The following is a 19,098-nucleotide window of genomic DNA, read 5'->3' as shown; positions in this document are numbered from 1 at the left end:
ATAATATCCAGAAAGTTGTAATTAGTTATTATTTCGTTGTTAAATGAATGTTATGTACTGTTTATCTAAAAGGGGAGGAATTGTTGTGTATGTACCTTTAAGGGAAGAACTGGTTTTAGACTGCAGTACCGGCAGTGACCACCCCTGTATAAAAGGCCCTAGGCAGGCTTCTGTATTTCAGTCTGACGTTGCCCTCCTGTTCAGTAAAGTACCTGTTAAACTGTTCTCCCGAAGTCCGTGTATTATTGAGGCACGGACTTTACAATATACAAAAGTGGAGACAAAGTTGACCCAAATTACTATCGAGGCATCTGTGTGAACAGTAACCTGGGGAAGGTATTCTGTTGTATCATAAACCAAAGACTTATAAACTTCCTTGAGGAGCACAATGTCTTGAGTAAAAGCCAAATTGGATTCTTACCAAATTATAGAACATCGGATCATATCTTCAACCTACACACGCTAATTGACAAACATGTTCACCAAAACAAAAGCAAAATTTTTGCCTGCTTTATAGATTTCCAGAAGGCTTTCGATTCTATTTGGCACGACGGTCTATTCTTGAAACTTATTGAAAGTGGTGTAGGGGGAAAAACATATGATGTAATTAAATCAATGTATAAAAACAATAAATGTGCAGTTAAAATTGGAGACAAACAAACAAAATACTTCTCACAGGGGTGTGGCGTGGCACAGGGCTCGCCCATCTCACCGACACTCTTTAATATTTACATAAATGAATTGGCAAAACTACTTGAACAATCTACAGCACCTGGCCTCGCCCTATATGACTCCAAGGTTAAATTCCTCCTCTATGCAGATGACCTGGTTCTGCTCTCACCAACTGAGGAGGGTCAACAGCAGAACCTGGATCTGCTAGAGTCGTTCTGTCAGACCTGGGCCCTGACAATAAACCCCCAAAAAACCAAAGTTCTTGTGTTCCAGCAAAGACCCAGACATCAGGGACCCAGAATAAATTTCACACCAGGAACAACTAAAATTGAACAAACTACAAACTACACATACTTAGGCTTAAAAATCAGTTCTATGGAAAATTTTCATCTGGCTGTGAATGATCTGAAAGAGAAAGCAAAAAGGGCCTTCTATGCCATTAAAAAGTCAATCCAAATAGAAATCCCAATTGGCATTTGGGTCAAAAATTTTAAATCAATAATTGAACCAATTGCACTCTATAGCAGTGAGGTGTGGGGTCCGCTAACACAAAAAGAATTTGCAAAATGGGACAAACACCCAATTGAGATCCTACATGCAGAATTCTGTAAAACTATCCTCCAGACTCAGAGGAAAACCGCAAACAATGCATGCAGGGCAGAACTAGGCCAATATCCACTACTAATTAATATCCAAAAAAGAGCCACCAAATTTTGGAAACACCTAAAAATGAGCAACCCCCACTGCTATCATTATGAAGCCCTGAAATGCCAAGAGAGGATCATAAAGAAGAATACCCTCAGTCAACTAGTCCTGGGACTCAGTGAAGTAACTACTAACACCACTAATAATAACCAGCTCCAGGACAGTGACATTGTAGCACACAGAATTCGACCCAACACAATTGTTACTAAACAAAAGGAAAAATATCTGACCTATTGGACAGAAACAACAAAAACCCAAAACAAACTCGATTGCTACTTGGCCCTAAACAGACAATACACCATGGCTGAATACCTGACCATGGTAAAAGATAGCAAATGGAGAAAAACCTTGACTATGTAAAGACTTAGTGAGCATAGCCTGGCCATCAAAAAAGGCAGACACAGGCAGACCTGGCTGCCAAGAGAGGATAGGATATGCTCTCACTGCAGTCAGGGAGTGGTGGAGACAGAGATGCACTTCCTCGCAGCTTGTGGAAACTATCAGGGCATAAGGGGGATTTCCTACCCAAAATTCATAAAAATATGCCCTGAATTCAAATGTTTGAATGATGACCAAAAACTCCCATATCTATTAGGGGAACAGAGAAATTGCGTAACTTTAGTGGCAAACTATGTTACAGCTTGCCATAAGCAGAGGGACAACCATTAAACCTAAGAAAAGATTATATGCATATTATATGAGTGTATATTTATACACACAGGGATATATTTGTTTATACACTGTATGGATAGATCTGCGTTTATGTGTTCAACCATAAATGTTTTATCAGTGCTTTGGCAACATAAGATGTACCTTGTCATGCCAATAAAGCAATTTGAATTGAATTGAATTGACTGGGGGGAGAGACTGGGGGAGTGAGATGGGGGAGTGAGATTGGGGGAGAGAGACTGGGGGAGAGAGACTAGGGAGAGAGACTGGGGGAGAGAGACTGGGGGAGAGAGACTGGGGGAGAGAGACTGGTGAGAGAGATTGTGGGAGAGACTGGGGGAGAGAGACTGGGGGAGAGAGACTGGGGAGAGAGACTGGTGAGAGAGACTGGGGAAAGAGTCTGGGGAGAGAGACTGGGAGAGAGACTGGGGGAGAGAGACTGAGGAGAGAGACTGGGGGGAGAGACTGGGGGAGAGAGACTGGGGAGAGAGACTGGGGGAGAGAGACTGGGGAGAGAGACTCGGGAGAGAGACTGGGAGAGAGACTGGGGGAGAGAGACTGAGGAGAGAGACTGGGGGAGAGAGAGACTAGGGGAGAGAGAGACTAGTGGAGAGAGAGACTAGGGAGATGGAGACTAGGGGAGAGGGAGAATAGGAGAGAGAGACTGGGGGAGAGATACTGGGGTAGAGAGACTGTGGTAGAGAGACTGGGGAGAGAGACTGGGGGAGAGAGAGACTAGGGGAGAGAGAGACTGGGGGAGAGAGACTGGGGGAGAGAGACTGGGGAAGAGAGAATGGGGTAGAGAGAGACTAGGGGAGAGAGAGACTAGGGGAGATGTAGACTAGGGGAGAGAGAGACTAGGGGAGAGAGAGATTAGGGGAGAGGGAGACCAGGGGAGAGAGAGACTAGGGGAGAGAGAGACAAGGGGAGATGGAGACTAGGGGAGAGAGCCTGGGGGAGAGGGAGACTGGGGAGAGAGATTGGGGGAGAGAGACTGGGGGAGAGAGACTGGGGGAGAAAGAGACTGGGGGAGAGAGACTGGGAGAGAGCGACTGGGGGAGAGAGACTGGGATAGAGAGATTGGGGGAGAGAAACTGGGAGAGAGAGACAGGGGGAGAGAAACTGGGGGAGAGAGGGACTGGGGGAGAGAGACTGGGGTAGAGAGACTGGGGGAGAGAAACTGGGGAGAGAGATTGGGGGAGAGAGACTGGGGGAGAGAGACTGGGGGGAGAGACTAGGGGAGAGAGACTGGGGAGAGAGTCTGGGGGAGAGAGACAGGGGGAGAGAGACTGGGGAGTGAGACTGGGGGAGAGAGACTGGTGGAGAGAAACTGAGAAGAACCTTGACAAGGTACAGACTTAGCGAACATAGCCTAGCGATCGAAAAAGGCAGACACAGGCAGACCAGGCTGCCAAGAGAAGACAGGATATGCTCTCACTGCAGTCTGGGAGTAGTTGAGACAGAGATGCACTTCCTCACAGCCTGTGGAAAATATCAGGACATCAGGGAGAATTTCTACCAAAAATTCTCCCAAATATGCCCTGAATTCAGAAATCTGAATGACAACCAAAAACTCCCTTTCCTACTGGGGGAGGAGAGAAGCTGTGTAACACTGGCGGCACACTATGTTACAGCTTGCCATGAACAGAGGGACAACCAGTAAACTAAGACAAGAATATATACAAACAAGGCGAATGTATATTTATAAACTGTATGAATAGAATCGCGTTTATGTGTTCAACCATAAATGTATTTTGATGCTTTGGCAACATAAGATGTACCTTATCATGCCAATAAAGCGATTTGAATTGTGAATTGTGAATTGAGAGAGACTGTGGAGAGAGACTGGGGGAGAGAGAGACTGGGGAGAGAGTCTGGGGGAGAGAGACTGGGGGAGTGAGACTGGGGAAGAGAGACTGGGGGAGAGAGACTGGGGAGAGAGACTGGGGAGAGAGACTGGGGGAGAGAGACTAGGGGGAGAGAGACTGGGGGAGATAGAGTGGTGAGAGAGACTGGGGGAGAGTGACTGGGGGAAAGTGACTGGGGGAGAGTGACTGGGGGAGAGAGGCTGGGGGAGAGAGACTGGGGGAGGGGGACGGGGGAGAGAGACTGGGGGAGAGAGACTGGGGAGAGAGACTGGGTGAGAGATGCTGGGGGAGAGAGAGACTGGGGAGAGAGACTGGGGGAGAGAGACTGGGGGAGAGAGAATGGGGTAGAGAGAGACTAGGGGAGAGAGAGACTAGGGGAAATGTAGACCAGGGGAGAGAGAGACTAGGGGAGAGAGAGATTAGGGGAGAGGGAGACCAGGGGAGAGAGAGACTAGGGGAGAGAGAGACTAGGGGAGATGGAGACTAGGGGAGAGAGACTGGGGGAGAGGGAGACTGGAGAGAGAGACTGGGGGAGAGAGATTGGGGGAGAGAGACTGGGGGAGGGAGAAACTGGGGGAGAGAGACTGGGAGAGAGCGACTGGGGGAGAGAGACTGGGATAGGGAGATTGGGGGAGAGAAACTGGGAGAGAGAGACTGGGAGAGAGAAACTGGGGAGAGAGAGACTGGTGGAGAGTGACTGGGGTAGAGAGACTTGGGTATAGAAACTGGGGGAGAGAGATTGGGGAGAGAGACTGGGGGAGAGAGACTGGGGAGTGAGATTGGGGGAGAGAGACTGTTGGAGAGAGACTGGGGGAGAGAGACTGGGGAGTGAGACTGGGGGAGAGAGAGACTGGGGAGAGAGTCTGGGGAAGAGAGAATGGGGGAGTGAGACTGGGGAAGAGAGACTGGGGGAGAGAGACTGGGGAGAGAGACTGGGGAGAGAGACTGGGGAAGAGAGACTAGGGGGAGAGAGACTGGGGGAGAGAGAGACTGGGGGAGAGAGACTGGGGTAGAGAGACTGGGGGAGGGAAACTGGGGGAGAGAGATTGGGGGAGAGAGACTGGGGGAGAGAGACTGGGGAGAGAGACTGGGGAGAGAGATTGGTGGAGAGAGACTGGGGGAGAGACTGGGGAGAGAGAGACTGGGGAGAGAGTCTGGGGGAGAGAGACTGGGGGAGTGAGACTGCGGAAGTGAGACTGGGGGAGAGAGACTGGGGAGAGAGACTGGGGGAGAGAGACTAGGGGGAGAGAGACTGGGGGAGAGAGAGTGGTGAGAGAGACTGGGGGAGAGTGACTGGGGGAAAGTGACTGGGGGAGAGTGACTGGGGAGAGAGACTGGGGGAGAGAGACTGGGGGAGGGGGACTGGGGGAGAGAGACTGGGGAGAGAGACTGGGGAGAGAGAATGGGTGAGAGCTACTGCGGGAGAGAGAGACTGGGGAGAGAGACTGGGGGAGAGAGACTGGGGGAGAGAGAATGGGGTAGAGAGAGACCAGGGGAGAGAGAGACTAGGGGAGATGTAGACCAGGGGAGAGAGAGACTAGGGAAGAGAGAGATTAGGGGCGAGGGAGACCAGGGGAGAGAGAGACTAGGGGAGAGAGAGACTAGGGGAGATGGAGACTAGGGGAGAGAGACTGGGGGAGAGGGAGACTGGAGAGAGAGACTGGGGGGGAGAGACTGGGGGAAGAGAGACTGGGGGAGAGAGAGACTGGGGGAGAGAGACTGGGAGAGAGCGACGGGGGAGAGAGACTGGGATAGGGAGATTGGGGGAGAGAAACTGGGAGAGAGAGACTGTGAGGGAGACTGGGGGAGAGAGAGATGGGGGAGAGAGACTGGGGTAGAGAGACTGCGGGAGAGAAACTGGGGGAGAGAGATTGGGGGAGAGAGACTGTGGAGAGAGACTGGGGGAGAGAGACTGGGGGAGAGAGACTGGGGAGAGAGTCTGGGGGAGAGAGACTGGGGGAGTGAGACTGGGGAAGAGAGACTGGGGGAGAGAGACTGGGGAGAGAGACTGGGGAGAGAGACTGGGGGAGAGAGACTAGGGGGAGAGAGACTGGGGGAGAGAGAGTGGTGAGAGAGACTGGGGGAGAGTGATTGGGGGAAAGTGACTGGGGGAGAGTGACTGGGGAGAGAGACTGAGGAGAGAGACTGGAGCGGGGGACTGGGGGAGAGAGACTGGGGGAGAGAGACTGGGGAGAGAGACTGGGTGAGAGATACTGGGGGAGAGATAAATTGGTGAGAGAGACTGGGGGAGAGAGACTGGGGGAAAGTGACTGGGGGAGAGTGACTGGGTGAGAGTGACTGAGAGAGAGAGACTGGGGGAAAGTGACTGGGGGAGAGTGACGGGGGAGAGTGACGGGGGAGAGAGACTGGGGGAGAGAGACTGGGGAGAGAGACTGGGTGAGAGATGCTGGGGGAGAGAGATACTGGGGAGAGAGACTGGGGGAGAGAGACTGGGGGAGAGAGAATGGGGTAGAGAGAGACTAGGGGAGAGAGAGACTAGGGGAAATGTAGACCAGGGGAGAGAGAGACTAGGGGAGAGAGAGATTAGGGGAGAGGGAGACCAGGGGAGAGAGAGACTAGGGGAGAGAGAGACTAGGGGAGATGGAGACTAGGGGAGAGAGACTGGGGGAGAGGGAGACTGGGGGAGAGAGACTGGGGAGGGAGAAACTGGGGGAGAGAGACTGGGGGAGAGCGACTGGGGGAGAGAGACTGGGATAGGGAGATTGGGGGAGAGATACTGGGAGAGAGAGACTGGGGGAGAGAAACTGGGGAGAGAGAGACTGGGGGAGAGAGACTGGGGTAGAGAGACTGGGGTATAGAAACTGGGGGAGAGAGATTGGGGGAGAGAGACTGGGGGAGAGAGACTGGGGAGAGAGACTGGGGGAGAGAGACTGGGGAGTGAGACTGGAGGAGAGAGACTGTTGGAGAGAGACTGGGGGAGAGAGACAGGGGAGTCAGACTGGAGGAGGGAGAGACTGGGGAGAGAGTCTGGGGGAGAGAGAATGGGGGAGTGAGACTGGGGAAGAGAGACTGGGGGAGAGAGACTGGGGAGAGAGACTGGGGAGAGAGAGTAGGGGGAGAGAGACTGGGGGAGAGAGAGACTGGGGGAGAGAGACTGGGGTAGAGAGACTGGGGGAGAGAAACTGGGGGAGCGAGATTGGGGGAGAGAGACTGGGGGAGAGAGACTGGGGAGAGAGACTGGGGGAGAGAGATTGGGGATTGAGACTGGGGAGAGAGACTGGGGGAGAGAGACTGGGGAGAGAGACTGGGGGAGAGAGAGACTGGGGAGAGAGTCTGGGGGAGAGAGACTGGGGGAGTGAGACTGGGGAAGAGAGACTGGGGGAGAGAGACTGGGGAGAGAGACTGGGGAGAGAGACTGGGGGAGAGAGACTAGGGGGAGAGAGACTGGGGGAGAGAGAGTGGTGAGAGAGACTGGGGGAGAGTGACTGGGGGAAAGTGACTGGGGGTGAGTGACTGGGGGAGGGAGACTGGGGGAGGGAGACTGGGGGAGGGGGACTGGGGGAGAGAGACTGGGGAGAGAGACTGGGGAGAGAGAATGGGTGAGAGATACTGGGGGAGAGAGAGACTGGGGAGAGAGACTGGGGGAGAGAGACTGGGGGAGAGAGAATGGGGTAGAGAGAGACTAGGGGAGAGAGAGACTAGGGGAAATGTAGACCAGGGGAGAGAGAGACTAGGGGAGAGAGAGATTAGGGGAGAGGGAGACCAGGGGAGAGGGAGTCTAGGGGAGAGAGAGACTAGGGGAGATGGAGACTAGGGGAGAGAGACGGGGGAGAGGGAGACAGGAGAGAGAGACTGGGGGAGAGAGACTGGGGGAGAGAGACTGGGGGAGAGAGAGACTGGGGGAGAGAGACTGGGTGAGAGCGACGGGGGAGAGAGACTGGGATAGGGAGATTGGGGGAGAGAAACTGGGAGAGAGAGGCTGGGGGAGAGAAACTGGGGGAGAGAGAGACTGGGGAGAGAGACTGGGGAGAGAGAGACTGGGGAGAGAGTCTGGGGGAGAGAGACTGGGGGAGTGAGACTGCGGAAGAGAGACTGGGGGAGAGAGACTGGGGAGAGAGACTGGGGAGAGAGACTGGGGGAGAGAGACTAGGGGGAGAGAGACTGGGGGAGAGAGAGTGGTGAGAGAGACTGGGGGAGAGTGACTGGGGGAAAGTGACGGGGGAGAGTGACTGGGGAGAGAGACTGGGGGAGAGAGACTGGGGGAGGGGGACTGGGGGAGAGAGACTGGGGAGAGAGACTGGGGAGAGAGAATGGGTGAGAGCTACTGGGGGAGAGAGAGACTGGGGAGAGAGACTGGGGGAGAGAGACTGGGGGAGAGAGAATGGGGTAGAGAGAGACCAGGGGAGAGAGAGACTAGGGGAGATGTAGACCAGGGGAGAGAGAGACTAGGGAAGAGAGAGATTAGGGGCGAGGGAGATCAGGGGAGAGAGAGACTAGGGGAGAGAGAGACTAGGGGAGATGGAGACTAGGGGAGAGAGACTGGGATAGAGGGAGACTGGAGAGAGAGACTGGGGGGGAGAGACTGGGGGAGAGAGACTGGGGGAGAGAGAGACTGGGGGAGAGAGACTGGGAGAGAGCGACGGGGGAGAGAGACTGGGATAGGGAGATTGGGGGAGAGAAACTGGGAGAGAGAGACTGTGAGGGAGACTGGGGGAGAGAGAGATGGGGGAGAGAGACTGGGGTAGAGAGACTGCGGGAGAGAAACTGGGGGAGAGAGATTGGGGGAGTGAGACTGGGGAGAGAGACTGGGGGAGAGAGACTGGGGGAGAGAGACTGGGGAGAGAGTCTGGGGGAGAGAGACTGGGGGAGTGAGACTGGGGAAGAGAGACTGGGGGAGAGAGACTGGGGAGAGAGACTTTGGAGAGAGACTGGGGGAGAGAGACTAGGGGGAGAGAGACTGGGGGAGAGAGAGTGGTGAGAGAGACTGGGGAAGAGTGATTGGGGGAAAGTGACTGGGGGAGAGTGACTGGGGAGAGAGACTGAGGAGAGAGACTGGAGCGGGGGACTGGGGGAGAGAGACTGGGGGAGAGAGACTGGGGAGAGAGACTGGGTGAGCGATACTGGGGGAGAGAGAAATTGGTGAGAGAGACTGGGGGAGAGAGACTGGGGGAAAGTGACTGGGGGAGAGCGACTGGGTGAGAGTGACTGAGAGAGAGAGACTGGGGGAGAGTGACTGGGGGAGAGTGACGGGGGAGAGTGACGGGGGAGAGAGACTGGGGGAGAGAGACTGGGGAGAGAGACTGGGTGAGAGATGCTGGGGGAGAGAGATACTGGGGAGAGAGACTGGGGGAGAGAGACTGGGGGAGAGAGAATGGGGTAGAGAGAGACTAGGGGAGAGAGAGACTAGGGGAAATGTTGACCAGGGGAGAGAGAGACTAGGGGAGAGAGAGATTAGGGGAGAGGGAGACCAGGGGAGAGAGAGACTAGGGGAGAGAGAGACTAGGGGAGATGGAGACTGGGGGAGAGAGACTGGGGGAGAGGGAGACTGGGGGAGAGAGACTGTTGAGGGAGAAACTGGGGGAGAGAGACTGGGGGAGAGCGACTGGGGGAGAGAGACTGGGATAGGGAGATTGGGGGAGAGAAACTGGGAGAGAGAGACTGGGGGAGAGAAACTGGGGAGAGAGAGACTGGGGGAGAGAGACTGGGGTAGAGAGACTGGGGTATAGAAACTGGGGGAGAGAGATTGGGGGAGAGAGACTGGGGGAGAGAGACTGGGGAGAGAGACTGGGGGAGAGAGACTGGGGAGTGAGACTGGAGGAGAGAGACTGTTGGAGAGAGACTGGGGGAGAGAGACAGGGGAGTCAGACTGGAGGAGGGAGAGACTGGGGAGAGAGTCTGGGGGAGAAAGAATGGGGGAGTGAGACTGGGGAAGAGAGACTGGGGGAGAGAGACTGGGGAGAGAGACTGGGGAGAGAGACTGGGGAGAGAGAGTAGGGGGAGAGAGACTGGGGGAGAGAGAGACTGGGGGAGAGAGACTGGGGTAGAGAGACTGGGGGAGAGAAACTGGGGGAGCGAGATTGGGGGAGAGAGACTGGGGGAGAGAGACTGGGGAGAGAGACTGGGGGAGAGAGATTGGGGATTGAGACTGGGGAGAGAGACTGGGGGAGAGAGACTGGGGAGAGAGACTGGGGGAGAGAGAGACTGGGGAGAGAGTCTGGGGGAGAGAGACTGGGGGAGTGAGACTGGGGAAGAGAGACTGGGGGAGAGAGACTGGGGAGAGAGACTGGGGAGAGAGACTGGGGGAGAGAGACTAGGGGGAGAGAGACTGGGGGAGAGAGAGTGGTGAGAGAGACTGGGGGAGAGTGACTGGGGGAAAGTGACTGGGGGTGAGTGACTGGGGGAGGGAGACTGGGGGAGGGAGACTGGGGGAGGGGGACTGGGGGAGAGAGACTGGGGAGAGAGACTGGGGAGAGAGAATGGGTGAGAGATACTGGGGGAGAGAGAGACTGGGGAGAGAGACTGGGGGAGAGAGACTGGGGGAGAGAGAATGGGGTAGAGAGAGACTAGGGGAGAGAGAGACTAGGGGAAATGTAGACCAGGGGAGAGAGAGACTAGGGGAGAGAGAGATTAGGGGTGAGGGAGACCAGGGGAGAGGGAGTCTAGGGGAGAGAGAGACTAGGGGAGATGGAGACTAGGGGAGAGAGACGGGGGAGAGGGAGACAGGAGAGAGAGACTGGGGGAGAGAGACTGGGGGAGAGAGACTGGGGGAGAGAGAGACTGGGGGAGAGAGACTGGGTGAGAGCGACGGGGGAGAGAGACTGGGATAGGGAGATTGGGGGAGAGAAACTGGGAGAGAGAGGCTGGGGGAGAGAAACTGGGGGAGAGAGAGACTGGGGGAGAGAGACTGGGGTAGAGAGACTGGGGGAGAGAAACTGGGGAGAGAGATTGGGGAGAGAGACTGGGGAGAGAGACTGGGGAGAGAGACTGGGGAGAGAGACTGGGGAGTGAGACTGGGGGAGAGAGACTGGTGGAGAGAGACTGGGGGAGAGAGACTGGGGATAGAGACTGGGGAGAGAGAGACTGGGGAGAGAGTCTGGGGGAGAGAGACTGGGGGAGTGAGACTGGGGAAGAGAGACTGGGGGAGAGAGACTGGGGAGAGAGACTGGGGAGAGAGACTGGGGTAGAGAGAGTCTAGGGGAGAGAGAGACTAGGGGAAATGTAGACCAGGGGAGAGAGAGACTAGGGGAGAGAGAGATTAGGGGAGAGGGAGACCAGGGGAGAGAGAGACTAGGGGAGAGAGAGACTAGGGGAGATGGAGACTAGGGGAGAGAGACTGGGGGAGAGGGAGACTGGAGAGAGAGACTGGGGGAGAGAGATTGGGGGAGAGCGACTGGGGGAGGGAGAAACTGGGGGAGAGAGACTGGGAGAGAGCGACTGGGGGAGAGAGACTGGGATAGGGAGATTGGGGGAGAGAAACTGGGAGAGAGAGACAGGGGGAGAGAAACTGGGGAGAGAGAGACTGGTGGAGAGTGACTGGGGTAGAGAGACTTGGGTATAGAAACTGGGGGAGAGAGATTGGGGAGAGAGACTGGGGGAGAGAGACTGGGGAGTGAGATTGGGGGAGAGAGACTGTTGGAGAGAGACTGGGGGAGAGAGACTGGGGAGTGAGACTGGGGGAGAGAGAGACTGGGGAGAGAGTCTGGGGGAGAGAGAATGGGGGAGTGAGACTGGGGAAGAGAGACTGGGGGAGAGAGACTGGGGAGAGAGACTGGGGAGAGAGACTGGGGAAGAGAGACTAGGGGGAGAGAGACTGGGGGAGAGAGAGACTGGGGGAGAGAGACTGGGGTAGAGAGACTGGGGGAGGGAAACTGGGGGAGAGAGATTGGGGGAGAGAGACTGGGGAGAGAGACTGGGGAGAGAGACTGGGGAGAGAGATTGGTGGAGAGAGACTGGGGGAGAGAGACTGGGGAGAGAGAGACTGGGGGAGTGAGACTGCGGAAGAGAGACTGGGGGAGAGAGACTGGGGAGAGAGACTGGGGAGAGAGACTGGGGGAGAGAGACTAGGGGGAGAGAGACTGGGGGAGAGAGAGTGGTGAGAGAGACTGGGGGAGAGTGACGGGGGAAAGTGACGGGGGAGAGTGACTGGGGAGAGAGACTGGGGGAGAGAGACTGGGGGAGGGGGACTGGGGGAGAGAGACTGGGGAGAGAGACTGGGGAGAGAGAATGGGTGAGAGCTACTGGGGGAGAGAGAGACTGGGGAGAGAGACAGGGGGAGAGAGACTGGGGGAGAGAGAATGGGGTAGAGAGAGACCAGGGGAGAGAGAGACTAGGGGAGATGTAGACCAGGGGAGAGAGAGACTAGGGAAGAGAGAGATTGGGGCGAGGGAGACCAGGGGAGAGAGAGACTAGGGGAGAGAGAGACTAGGGGAGATGGAGACTAGGGGAGAGAGACTGGGATAGAGGGAGACTGGAGAGAGAGACTGGGGGGGAGAGACTGGGGGAGAGAGACTGGGGGAGAGAGAGACTGGGGGAGAGAGACTGGGAGAGAGTGACGGGGGAGAGAGACTGGGATAGGGAGATTGGGGGAGAGAAACTGGGAGAGAGAGACTGTGAGGGAGACTGGGGGAGAGAGAGATGGGGGAGAGAGACTGGGGTAGAGAGACTGCGGGAGAGAAACTGGGGGAGAGAGATTGGGGGAGTGAGACTGGGGAGAGAGACTGGGGGAGAGAGACTGGGGGAGAGAGACTGGGGAGAGAGTCTGGGGGAGAGAGACTGGGGGAGTGAGACTGGGGAAGAGAGACTGGGGGAGAGAGACTGGGGAGAGAGACTGGGGAGAGAGACTGGGGGAGAGAGACTAGGGGGAGAGAGACTGGGGGAGAGAGAGTGGTGAGAGAGACTGGGGAAGAGTGATTGGGGGAAAGTGACTGGGGGAGAGTGACTGGGGAGAGAGACTGAGGAGAGAGACTGGAGCGGGGGACTGGGGGAGAGAGACTGGGGGAGAGAGACTGGGGAGAGAGACTGGGTGAGCGATACTGGGGGAGAGAGAAATTGGTGAGAGAGACTGGGGGAGAGAGACTGGGGGAAAGTGACTGGGGGAGAGTGACTGGGTGAGAGTGACTGAGAGAGAGAGACTGGGGGAGAGTGACTGGGGGAGAGTGACGGGGGAGAGTGACGGGGGAGAGAGACTGGGGGAGAGAGACTGGGGAGAGAGACTGGGTGAGAGATGCTGGGGGAGAGAGATACTGGGGAGAGAGACTGGGGGAGAGAGACTGGGGGAGAGAGAATGGGGTAGAGAGAGACTAGGGGAGAGAGAGACTAGGGGAAATGTTGACCAGGGGAGAGAGAGACTAGGGGAGAGAGAGATTAGGGGAGAGGGAGACCAGGGGAGAGAGAGACTAGGGGAGAGAGAGAATAGGGGAGATGGAGACTGGGGGAGAGAGACTGGGGGAGAGGGAGACTGGGGGAGAGAGACTGTTGAGGGAGAAACTGGGGGAGAGAGACTGGGGGAGAGCGACTGGGGGAGAGAGACTGGGATAGGGAGATTGGGGGAGAGAAACTGGGAGAGAGAGACTGGGGGAGAGAAACTGGGGAGAGAGAGACTGGGGGAGAGAGACTGGGGTAGAGAGACTGGGGTATAGAAACTGGGGGAGAGAGATTGGGGGAGAGAGACTGGGGGAGAGAGACTGGGGAGAGAGACTGGGGGAGAGAGACTGGGGAGTTAGACTGGAGGAGAGAGACTGTTGGAGAGAGACTGGGGGAGAGAGACAGGGGAGTCAGACTGGAGGAGGGAGAGACTGGGGAGAGAGTCTGGGGGAGAGAGAATGGGGGAGTGAGACTGGGGAAGAGAGACTGGGGGAGAGAGACTGGGGAGATAGACTGGGGAGAGAGACTGGGGAGAGAAAGTAGGGGAGAGAGACTGGGGGAGAGAGAGACTGGGGGAGAGAGACTGGGGTAGAGAGACTGGGGGAGTGAAACTGGGGGAGCGAGATTGGGGGAGAGAGACTGGGGGAGAGAGACTGGGGAGAGAGACTGGGGGAGAGAGATTGGGGATTGAGACTGGGGAGAGAGACTGGTGGAGAGAGACTACTGGGGAGAGAGACTGGGGAGAGAGACTGGGGAGAGAGAGTAGGGGGAGAGAGACTGGGGGAGAGAGAGACTGGGGGAGAGAGACTGGGGTAGAGAGACTGGGGGAGAGAAACTGGGGGAGCGAGATTGGGGGAGAGAGACTGGGGGAGAGAGACTGGGGAGAGAGACTGGGGGAGAGAGATTGGGGATTGAGACTGGGGAGAGAGACTGGGGGAGAGAGACTAGGGGGAGAGAGACTGGGGGAGAGAGAGTGGTGAGAGAGACTGGGGGAGAGTGACTGAGAGAGAGAGACTGGGGGAGAGTGACTGGGGGAGAGTGACGGGGGAGAGTGACGGGGGAGAGAGACTGGGGGAGAGAGACTGGGGAGAGAGACTGGGTGAGAGATGCTGGGGGAGAGAGATACTGGGGAGAGAGACTGGGGGAGAGAGACTGGGGGAGAGAGAATGGGGTAGAGAGAGACTAGGGGAGAGAGAGACTAGGGGAAATGTTGACCAGGGGAGAGAGAGACTAGGGGAGAGAGAGATTAGGGGAGAGGGAGACCAGGGGAGAGAGAGACTAGGGGAGAGAGAGACTAGGGGAGATGGAGACTGGGGGAGAGAGACTGGGGGAGAGGGAGACTGGGGGAGAGAGACTGTTGAGGGAGAAACTGGGGGAGAGAGACTGGGGGAGAGCGACTGGGGGAGAGAGACTGGGATAGGGAGATTGGGGGAGAGAAACTGGGAGAGAGAGACTGGGGGAGAGAAACTGGGGAGAGAGAGACTGGGGGAGAGAGACTGGGGTAGAGAGACTGGGGTATAGAAACTGGGGGAGAGAGATTGGGGGAGAGAGACTGGGGGAAGAGAGACTGGGGAGAGAGACTGGGGGAGAGAGACTGGGGAGTTAGACTGGAGGAGAGAGACTGTTGGAGAGAGACTGGGGGAGAGAGACAGGGGAGTCAGACTGGAGGAGGGAGAGACTGGGGAGAGAGTCTGGGGAGAGAGAATGGGGGAGTGAGACTGGGGAAGAGAGACTGGGGGAGAGAGACTGGGGAGATAGACTGGGGAGAGAGACTGGGGAGAGAAAGTAGGGGAGAGAGACTGGGGGAGAGAGAGACTGGGGGAGAGAGACTGGGGTAGAGAGACTGGGGGAGTGAAACTGGGGGAGCGAGATTGGGGGAGAGAGACTGGGGGAGAGAGACTGGGGAGAGAGACTGGGGGAGAGAGATTGGGGATTGAGACTGGGGAGAGAGACTGGTGGAGAGAGACTGGGGGAGAGAGACTGGGGAGAGAGACTGGGGGAGAGAGAGACTGGGGAGAGAGTCTGGGGGAGAGAGACTGGGGGAGTGAGACTGGGGAAGAGAGACTGGGGGAGAGAGACTGGGGAGAGAGACTGGGGAGAGAGACTGGGGGAGAGAGACTAGGGGGAGAGAGACTGGGGGAGAGAGAGTGGTGAGAGAGACTGGGGGAGAGTGACTGGGGGAAAGTGACTGGGGGTGAGTGACTGGGGGAGGGAGACTGGGGGAGGGAGACTGGGGGAGGGGGACTGGGGGAGAGAGACTGGGGAGAGAGACTGGGGAGAGAGAATGGGTGAGAGATACTGGGGGAGAGAGAGACTGGGGAGAGAGACTGGGGGAGAGAAACTGGGGGAGAGAGAATGGGGTAGAGAGAGACTAGGGGAGAGAGAGACTAGGGGAAATGTAGACTAGGGGAGAGAGAGATTAGGGGAGAGGGAGACCAGGGGAGAGGGAGTCTAGGGGAGAGAGAGACTAGGGGAGATGGAGACTAGGGGAGAGAGACGGGGGAGAGGGAGACAGGAGAGAGAGACTGGGGGGGAGAGACTGGAGGAGAGAGACTGAGGGAGAGAGAGACTGGGGGAGAGAGACTGGGTGAGAGCGACGGGGGAGTGAGACTGGGATAGGGAGATTGGGGGAGAGAAACTGGGAGAGAGAGACTGGGGGAGAGAAACTGGGGGAGAGAGAGACTGGGGGAGAGAGACTGGGGTAGAGAGACTGGGGGAGAGAAACTGGGGGAGAGAGATTGGGGAGAGAGACTGGGGAGAGAGACTGGGGAGAGAGACTGGGGAGTGAGACTGGGGGAGAGAAACTGGTGGAGAGAGACTGGGGGAGAGAGACTGGGGAGAGAGACTGGGGAGAGAGAGACTGGGGAGAGAGTCTGGGGAGAGAGACTGGGGGAGAGAGACTGGGGGAGTGAGACTGGGGAAGAGAGACTGGGGGAGAGAGACTGGGGAGAGAGACTGGGGAGAGAGACTGGGGGAGAGAGACTAGGGGGAGAGAGACTGGGGGAGAGAGATTGGTGAGAGAGACTGGGGGAGAGTGATTGGGTGAAAGTGACTGGGGGAGAGTGACTGGGGAGAGAGACTGGGGAGAGAGACTGGGGGCGGGGGACTGGGGGAGAGAGACTGGGGGAGAGAGACTGGGGAGAGAGGCTGGGTGAGAGATACTGGGGGAGAGAGAAATTGGTGAGAGAGACTGGGGGAGAGAGACTGGGGGAAAGTGACTGGGGGAGAGTGACTGGGTGAGAGTGACTGGGGGAGAGAGACTGGGGGAGAGTGACGGGGAGAGAGACTGGGGGAGTGAGACTGGGGGAGAGAGACTGGGGGGGAGAGACTGCGGGAGAGAGACTGGTGAGAGGGACTGGGAGAGACAGAGACTGAGGGAGAGAGATTGGGGGAGAGAGAGACAGGGGGAGAGAGACTGGTGTAGAGAGACTGTGGAGAGAAACTGGGGGAGAGAGATTGGGGGAGAGAGACTGGGGGGAGACACTGGGGAGAGAGACTGGGGGAGAGAGATTGGGGATTGAGACTGGGGGAGAGAGACTGGTGGAGAGAGACTGGGGGAGAGAGACTGGGGAGAGAGACTGGGGGAGAGAGAGACTGGGGAGAGAATCTGGGGGAGAGAGACAGGGGGAGTGAGACTGGGGAAGAGAGACTGGGGGAGAGAGACTGGGGAGAGAGACTGGGGAGAGAGACTGGGGGAGAGAGACTAGGGGAGAGAGACTGGGGAGAGAGAATGGTGAGAGAGACTGGGGGAGAGTGACTGGGGGAAAGTGACTGGGGGAGAGTGACTGGGGGAGAGAGACTGGGGGAGAGAGACTGGGGGAGGGGGACTGGGGGAGAGAGACTGGGGAGAGAGACTGGCGAGAGAGAGACTGGGTGAGAGATACTAGGGAGAGAGAGACTGGGGAGAGAGACTGGGGGAGAGAGATTGTGGGAGAGAGAATGGGGTAGAGAGAGACTAGGGGAGAGAGAGACTAGGGGAGATGTAGACCAGGGGAGAGAGAGACTAGGGGAGAGAGAGATTAGGGGAGAGGGAGACCAGGGGAGAGAGAGACTGGGGAGAGAGAGACTAGGGGAGATGGAGACTAGGGGAGAGAGACTGGGGGAGTGGGAGACTGGAGAGAGAGACTGGGGGGGAGAGACTGGGGGAGAGAGAGACTGGGGGAGAGAGACTGGGAGAGAGCAATGGGGGAGAGAGACTGGGATAGGGAGATTGGGGGAGAGAAACTGGGAGAGAGAGACTGGGGGAGAGAAACTGGGGGAGAGAAAGACTGGGGGAGAGAGACTGGGGTAGAGAGACTGAGGGAGAGAAACTGGGGGAGACAGATTGGAGGAGAGAGACTGGGGGAGAGAGACTGGGGAGAGAGACTGGGGAAGAGAGACTGGGGAGTGAGACTGGGGGAGAGAGACTGGTGGAGAGAGACTGGGGGAGAGAGACTGGGGAGAGAGACTGGGGGAGAGAGAGACTGGGGAGAGAGTCTGGGGGAGAGAGACTGGAGGAGTGAGACTGGGGAAGAGAGACTGGGGGAGAGAGACTGGGGAGAGAAACTGGGGAGAGAGACTGGGGAGAGAGAGTAGGGGGAGAGAGACTGGGGGAGAGAGAGTGGTGAGAGAGACTGGGGGAGAGTGATTGGGGGAAAGTGACGGGGGAGAGTGACTGGGGAGAGAGACTGGGGGAGAGAGACTGGGGGCGGGGGACTTGGGGAGAGAGACTGGGGGAGAGAGACTGGGGAGAGATTCTGGGTGAGAGATACTGGGGGAGAGAGAGATTGGTGAGAGAGACTGGGGGAGAGAGACTGGGGGAAAGTGACTAGGGGATAGTGACTGGGTGAGAGAGACTGGGGGAGAGAGACTGGGGGAGAGTGACTGGGGGAGAGTGATGGGGAGAGAGACTGGGGGAGAGAGACTGGGGGAGAGAGACTGGGGGGGAGAGACTGGGGGAGAAAGAGAGAGAGACTGGGGAGAGAGACTGGGGGAGAGAGACTGGGGGGAGAGACTGGGGAGAGAGACTGGGAGAGCGAGAGAGAGAGACTGGGGAGAGAGACTGGTGAGAGAGACTGAGGGAGAGAGACCGGGGGAGGGACCACAAGTCCAAATCCTGATGTCTGACTCTTTGCCTTGCCCCCTCCGCAGTTCCCCTCCTCACACCCCATCCGTCAGTGTGCAGTGGCTCTCTGAGGAGCTCACCTGTTGCATCTGCTGTGAGGTTTACTCCGATCCCATCACTCTCCGGTGTGGGCACAACTTCTGCCGCTGCTGCATCGAGAGGTTCCGGAGGGAGGCACCCCGATGTGGGCAACTCTGTCCTGAGTGCCGCCAGCCGTTCGACTGTGACAGCATCACCTCTGACTTCAGGATGAAGAACATGGTCCAGAAGGTCCGGGAGGCTGTGCGAGAGACAGCAGAGGTCAGACTGGAGAAATACTTACACTGTCTTTTCCCCCCTGGGACTGGGTGTCACAGTGCATTAGATACACTGCCCTTTCTCCCTCTGGGACCGGGTGTCAGTGTGTTAGATACACTGTCCTTTCCCCCTCTGGGACCGGGTGTCAGTGTGTTAGATATACTGTCCTTTCCACCTCTGGGACTGTGTGTCACAGTGCATTTGACAAACTGTCCTTTCTCCCTCTGGGACCGGGTGTCACAGTGCATCAGAGAGTGCTGTGAGTTTGGGTAAGTGTGAGAGTTCTTTAGCTGTTATTTCTCTTTAAATCATTCTTGATAAGATTACTTAAGAAGTTTAAGTAAAGGGGAAAAGTTAAATATTTGGGATTCTGTTGGTTTAAGAAGAGTAAAACAAGGTTACACTGCAGTAGGAGTAAATTGGCACAGCAGGCAGTGGAAACCAGTTTTCTAACCAATC

At 56.9% G+C, this 19,098-nt stretch overlaps 1 long non-coding RNA gene across 1 annotated transcript in view; it reads left to right on the top strand.

The window, feature by feature from the left end:
* LOC147094929 (uncharacterized) overlaps window positions 1-18,806 on the top strand; it is a 33,952-nt gene extending 15,146 nt beyond the window's left edge. The window contains exon 3 of the long non-coding RNA XR_015074764.1: window positions 18,369-18,806. This is a non-coding gene — a long non-coding RNA (uncharacterized LOC147094929). The remainder of the gene's footprint in view (window positions 1-18,368) is intronic.
* The last annotated feature ends 292 nt before the right edge of the window (window positions 18,807-19,098 follow it).

The sequence above is a fragment of the Somniosus microcephalus genome, unplaced genomic scaffold, assembly GCF_052327205.1.
Source record: "Somniosus microcephalus isolate GS21.2 unplaced genomic scaffold, FLI_Smic_1.0 unresolved_chr1, whole genome shotgun sequence".
Lineage (NCBI taxonomy): Eukaryota > Metazoa > Chordata > Chondrichthyes > Squaliformes > Somniosidae > Somniosus > Somniosus microcephalus.
This window is presented reverse-complemented; position numbering and strand designations above follow the sequence as displayed.